Below are 7,107 nucleotides of genomic sequence, written 5' to 3'. Positions count from 1 at the left end.
GTCTTGTCTTGTCTTGATGCAGGAGATGTTGGGAGATTTTGCCAGGGAAGAAATGTCTTGTATTGTATGCTATATTGATTTTGGTTTCCGCTGTAAGGGTCTGTAACCTAACAGCGTAGGATTGGACATCTTCGTCCACGAATTATTTTGCCTAATAGTGAATTAGTTCATTTTTGTAAGATTCGGGGTTCACTGGTTTATTGAGTGAGAATTTAAAGTAGAAATAGAGTTTAATTACTTATTTGCGATTTTGTCGAAGCCACGGTCTTCTGTTTTTGAGGTAACACGCAATCTATACGAACAGCAATGATTTTTTTTTTTTTGATGAGTTCTTGATTTACTTGTATTCTCTGACTTTGATAAACAAGATATTATGTGATAGGATATGATATAATGCTTGTCAATGTGAGCCTGACAATTGATACCAAACTAAGTTTAAATTTAATTTTGAAACGCGATGGATTTGAAAGTTTGGCGTGTGTCAAGTCTTGAATTCTGACTTAACGGCGTGACAGGTAAATCCGACAGGGCGAAATGCTTCCGAGTCGGAACGGAGAACGTAATCCAGAGCACGCTATTGACCAGATTTTGCCATATACTGGAGCAAGTGCTTGTGGTGTAGTGGTTATCACATCCGCCTAACACGCGGAAGGTCCCAGGTTCGATCCCTGGCAGGCACACGATAAATGTTTTTGCGTGAATCTCTGCTTGGCGTTCCGTACGGCCTTTTTAAATTTTTGAGCAAATACGTCGAAACGCACCTCGTTTTCCTGCAAAACATCTCCGTGCTTTCTTAAAGTCGCTCGATTTGTAAGAATCGCGCACAGGACACCGAATCGACGTTCTCTCGCTATAATGATAGCTGAACAGCGCAAAAAGAATACGCAAAAGCCGGTCACCCAGCCCAACTAATAGCGAAAAGCAATTTAAAAAATAACTTCTTGCGTTTCCCAGGTGAGGCTCGAACTTACAACCCCGGCATAACTCACAAGTACTGCTTATAAGTACCGTACGCTAACCAATTGCGCCACTGGGGACCACTGCTTACTAAAACACGTTAACAATTACCAACGTTTTCGTTTCCTAACCTGAAACGATCCCGAACGACGCTCGCGGTAAGCCAACACGTAATTAACCTTTCACCAAGCGACCGTGTGTTTTGTGCCTTTCGCTTTCGGCAAAGGTCAGACTCGAGTTTGGAAATAAAAAGCAAAAACAGTGCACCGAGAATACAACAAAATTTATGTTAAAAATAGCGAATTTTGGAAACAAGTGGGCGAACAAGCTCCTAGCATGGAATAATTTCTTCGACTAAATTCGCAATTGTCGAATTTACAGCAACCAGAACATTTGTTCAATGACTTATTTCTGTTGCATAATCTGCAAATGCAGTGATGTTCCGTTCGCAGGTTCACTCAGTAAAAATAAGTTTACGTTTCATTTATGGCTACCCGAACAAAGAAAGTAACCTTCTCCTCTGTGAAGATTTCTCCGGACACACATCGAAGATTCCTGGCCGAAAGATACGTGCTTAAAGCAAAGTTCTATATTCATTTTGCATTGTATACAATGCATATGTTGATTTGAGCAATGTAGATAATAAAAGTGGTGTGAACACTTTGTAAGAAGTTAAAGAGAAAATCGAAGTTATTATTACTGTAAAAGAAATCATTTAGACGTGAAGAAAATGGCAATATAAAGTTTTTGTAATTATGAGTATTTTCCATACGAAACCTCAGAATTTCATGCACCAGACGCAATTGTCAGGAAAATTTAGCCCGGCTTTCTCTTCATTCGTATGAAAGATTATTAAAACGTTAATATTATAATACCTATATACATTACTGGAAAATAAAAAAAAAACATCATAAACTCATTGTCCCCTGAGATGAAAATTTTATTTACACACACACTATAAGTAGTATACGGTGTGATTCGCATGAGCCCATAAGCATGTTCGTAAGATCGTTTCAATACTCTGTACTCTCCTCTGCTAGCAATTCAGGCTGCAACTCTCGGGTGGAAATGATCATAGAGATGGCAAATATTATTCTGCAGATTGGAGTTCCATGTACTGGACATTCCAACTGGTGGCGCAGTTTGGCAAGAGTTGTCGCCAGTGTTAAAGACGGCCAAACGACGTTCAATCTAGCCCCATATATGCTCAATGATTGTTGAGAGTGATTTGTAGTCGGACGTTTTCGTGTTAAAATAGCACATCTCCCTGTAGTACAAATGACAGCAGAACGGTTTAGATGATGTTGTGACCTAAGGGTCGGCATCTCTTTAGTGCCCTATCAGGACTGACACCACCGTGTTTCGTGGAACACGGAAGCCGAGACGGCGGATATTTAATGTCGTACAGTCGCGCGAGGGGTTCCGTAAGCGGACGGGCGGATTCGTAATGTCAGCCGATCGAGAGACAGCATATGGAAGTGACTCAGACTCCAATTAACAATTAATAATGATTGAATTCGCAAAAAAAAAAAAAAAAAAAAAAAAAAAAAGCAAAAAAAAAGATTAATTTCCGATTATTTCGCGGAGAGAGAGAGAGTTCACATAATTAACGGGAGCGAGTTGAATAAATACCTTGTAGTGGAAGTGGATATCCTGATGAAGTTCTGGTTGATAAATGAAGCTTGCTCACTTGTGAAAGTTCCGTAAGGAGCGTGTATCCAATGGAGGTCAAACTGACACAATGTCGGACGATATCAAAATGAAGTGTATTCAGATAGTTAATGATCTTGGTTATTTGGAGGGATTCGTTTCTCTCTGGCTAACGATATTCCGGAAGGGATCGGAGGGATTGGCGACTACTGACTTTTTTCGGCTGTCTTTAGCGATATCCACAGATGATATCGGCTATCCAGAGGTTAATAGATCACGAGAAAGCGTCGTTTGCTTTCGAGAAAGTGTAACGGGAGACTTTCTCAGGTAGCTACGAACAACAATTGTTACGGAACTCGGACAATATTAAGTGAATATAATATAAATTTTTTAAGACCGTTCACTAAATTTTATAAACAGAAAACTATATCAAAATTCAGAAGTAACGTGACGTCGTTTGTTGAACGTCATTCAGGGCAATAATGAAATGAACTTCTTCGGTAAGAACTTGAACTTCTTCAATGAAATGAACTTTGTTAAGGAATGATTGTTAAGGAATCAACAATTCAAATTCCATTGTTCTTTGATTTAATCAAGGCGAATTTCCCATTCCTAACATTTTCGAAGAAATTACTCGAGAAAAAGCAGAAAAATTGAAAAATGAGAAAAAAGACAAACGCGGAATTATAGTGTAGGAAACGAAACATTCAAACAAAGAACAATGGACTTTTAATTGTTTGTTCGTATATAAATAAAAATATATATTAAGTAAAAATAAGTATTTAGTAATAGAATATTCTATAAAATATAAATATAATTGGTAATTAGAATTGAATAGAGTTAGAAATGAAAATTGTAATTAATTACAATTAAATATAAATATTTTATACACATGATTATATATTATAATATAGAAATCAGTTATTTCATATTAGAAATAAGTCATTTAATTAATATAATATTTATGTACAAATTCTATTTATTGATATTTAAATTAAATACGCTTAGAGCCTTAAATTTATTAATAAATTAAAAGGCATAGCCATATTCGACGACGGCCGATAGTGCTAAAGAGGCACTGAAGCCTTCGCCAATGCTTGCGAGCCACCTTCGTATATACGAGTACAATACATTAGGTCGTTCATCACGTGCTGGGCGCCTTTCAACTATTGTACCAGCAAGTGTGTGTCGTTGTTGGTGCTATTAAATAATGATATTTTTAGCATATATTTTGAATTACTTATTTTCTATTCAATAATTTTTAAGTGCTAATATAATTTTAATTATTTTATTCGTTACTATTTTTATTTTGAATTGACAAATGTGCATTGAAAATGTCTTTTAGTTAATAGGAATATTTGACCTGATGACATAAAAATTGGACGTTTTGTAATCGATTTTAGATTACGAAATTAATCGAATTGCAACGAGTATTCAGTTTAATTCTCCGATTATTATTCTGTCGAGCAATCGGGGTCAGTTTATGGAAATCAAAAAAACTACTACAAAATGGGTGTCGCCTTGACGTGGCTTTGTGGCTTAATGTGTGAAAATTTTATCGAAGCTCTTTCCGCCCTGTGGGCACTAAGAGGGCCTCTTTTAGTAGGCCCATTATGGGTTCGGCCAGGCCCACAATGGTGCGACCGGGTGGTGAGGGACGGGGCCCGACATATCCGAACGGACCACCCCCGAAAAATTCTTGGGGATTATTCGACCCGTTCGGATTCGATCCCGGGTCCCCAGAGCGGTAGGCTGCCACCTTTACCGCTCGGCCATCCGGCCGTCTGGGTGTCGCCTTGACGTGGCTTTGTGGCTTAATGTGTGAAAATTTTATCGAAGTTCTAAAGATAATATTTTCCACAGTCTAAGAACACCCGACAGAAATTTCACAAGTATTTTAATAAGTATTATTTTGTTCAGAAATATTAAAAATACATGATAATTCTCATACGCCAAATACTCAGCTCGTCGGCTCATTACAACTACCTTATATTATTTATGAGATATTTTACAATATCGTAATTTACGATTGTAAGTTTTGGTCAATTCGGGCCCTACCATTTTTCACCCTATAGACCTCGAGTGCAAGTTACTCACGCGCCGCCCTGGTGGCAAATATTTACATAACATATAGGAGTTCGCTAATGCATATGCATTGTATCTGAGACATTTCGTAAACCGTACTGTACCTAGTGCAGTAAATCGCTTACTATTTTTTTAATTTGTATTTTTGCTATAATATTAAAAAGGAGAAAATCAAATGTAAATTGTTCTGTGTTTGGAAATTATCTATCAAGGTTACATTACCTGAATCATTTAAAGAAAATTTTCCCGAAACAAGAGAAAACAGTGACTGTACAGAAATTTAAACTGAGAAGCCATCATCAGTTCAACATCAAATTCAGTTTTATTCCTACTATAAATCTGCTTATACTATAAAATATTTAATTGAAATTACCCCATCAGGACATAACTTTTCTTTCTAGTGGGTGTAGAGGAAGAAGTACAGATTTGTTTATAACAAATGATCAGCGCCGTAACTAGCCTTTTATGCGCCCGGTGCGAGCATCTGTAACTAAGCCCCAAAACTATGATTCAAAACTTGGTTCAGGTCCTTTCTGCGCCCCCAGGGTCTACGCCCTGTGCCTGGGCATCGCTGGCACCGCCCTAGTTACGGCACTGCAAATGATTGTGATATTCTGCAAAAGCTGGAGGAGGGAGATATTGTTATAGCTGATAGAAGGTTTCCTCAAATTAAATTGGGTGTCGAAAATAAAAATTCTATTTTAATTATGCCTCCTTTCTCAAAACCAAATCAAAAGCAGTTTAGTGGTAATGAAATGGACGAAACATAGAAAATTGCCCGTGTAAAAATTCATGTTGAGAGAGCTACTCGTATTGGTAGAATTAAAATTTTTGTATTGAACTGCAGATTACTCATTTCACTTCTTCTATATGTAGATAAAATAATGTTCGTGCAATATTAGTAAATCTGCAGCCTCCAATTACAAATGGGAGAAATTTTTTTTTCTTGTGAAAACACTATAAAACTATTTACTTAAATACTATTTACAATCGCAGGTAAACAATAATTATGGTAGAACATTGGCATCTCTAATAGTTAACAAATGAATCTCTCATCATTTTCCACTTTAAGTATTACATTTTGTATATCACTATAGATAAACAAGTAAGATAACTGAATATTTGTTACATATAAAGCTAATTGTATTTGTGTATAATACATACCATTCTCTTTTAACGTTATTTCACAGCTAATCTGTTTTTCTTTTTCTATTAACATTACTGCACAATCTTTATGCTCTTCTTGTCGCTTCTTATACCTTTGGTGGCAAACTCCTTGTGCTGCATCTCTAATTAGTTTAGGTTCGGGTTCATACAGCGAACAGCTTAGATTTTTCCTACTGATTGCTTGTTTAGTAAGCAACCTGTTCTTTGATGATTCAATAGTTAAATTAACCCCAGTGTTTTTAAAATTGTTGTATTAATTTCAAAATACACGTAAGCCATCCGGATTTTTAAGTAGCTGGAGTTAAGATGTTGCTGTTTGTGTCGCAATAGCAAATCATTGCGGGGTATGATTTTATAGCTTGAACAGGTGCTTAAGTGTATCTGAGTGTTTTTAACTCCACGTGATTCAGGATTCAGCGAATAAAGTACCATGCTTTTCGTTTTTGTTTATAAAATCTAAAATGTTTTATTATTTAAGTCATTTTATTTCAATAAATATAAAATGACATATTATCCTGTTTCTTATGAGAATTTATCTTCAGAACCTTTGGAGAAAAATGACAATTTTTCCAATGACGACATTTTTCTTCCTGACAGTGACTACGAATCAGATCATCTGAGAATGCAATCAGTCCATGATAGTAAAGTGCAGGGTGGTTATAATTAAAGTTGCCCTACTCAGACCTGTCTAGAGTCCGTTCTCGTGCATTGTAAGGCGTTTTGAACACACTTTCAGGGGTTACCCAATTTGGTTTGTGTATTAAGACATTCTGGTGGCATTATCTGGCGTGCAGAGATCCACAATCATTACAAATTCCTCTTCGGATTTTCAAAAATACATATAACATTACTTTAGAATCAATGAATAATACATCTATAAATTTCATTTTTATAATTTTATTAATTAGTCAAAGCATTATTTTAACTACAATGCTGTTTTTCTAATAAATATTATTTTAATAAAAATAATCCTTCCTGAAATATTTCAAACCAATTAATGTTTATACATAACGTGATGTAAAAACATGACGGGATCGTAATACGTCAGGCGTTGTTAAAAATATATTCTAACAATACGTAACGAATTGTTAGAATGTACTGTTGTCTTTTACTGTTGTAGGTGGCCATTGTTGAATGTGAATTTATTTGAAAGTTTCACGTTTTTTCTTTTTTTTTCAGATTTTCCGGAAAATTATGATTAAGCACTTATATGTACTTCAGGAATGTACGGGAAGCGGAAAAGGCCCT

The 7,107-nt window shown here is 35.9% G+C and overlaps 1 non-coding gene across 1 annotated transcript; it reads left to right on the top strand.

The window, feature by feature from the left end:
- The first annotated feature begins 607 nt into the window (after positions 1-607).
- TRNAV-AAC (transfer RNA valine (anticodon AAC)) lies at positions 608-680 on the top strand. Its single transcript has one exon. It is a non-coding gene; the product is annotated as a tRNA-Val (tRNA).
- Positions 681-7,107: the final 6,427 nt, after the last annotated feature.

This window comes from Centruroides vittatus, unplaced genomic scaffold, assembly GCF_030686945.1.
Source record: "Centruroides vittatus isolate TY-2023 unplaced genomic scaffold, ASM3068694v2 contig_1074, whole genome shotgun sequence".
Taxonomy (NCBI): domain Eukaryota; kingdom Metazoa; phylum Arthropoda; class Arachnida; order Scorpiones; family Buthidae; genus Centruroides; species Centruroides vittatus.
Note: the sequence above shows the minus strand (reverse complement) of the source record. Positions and strands in the feature narration are given on the sequence as shown.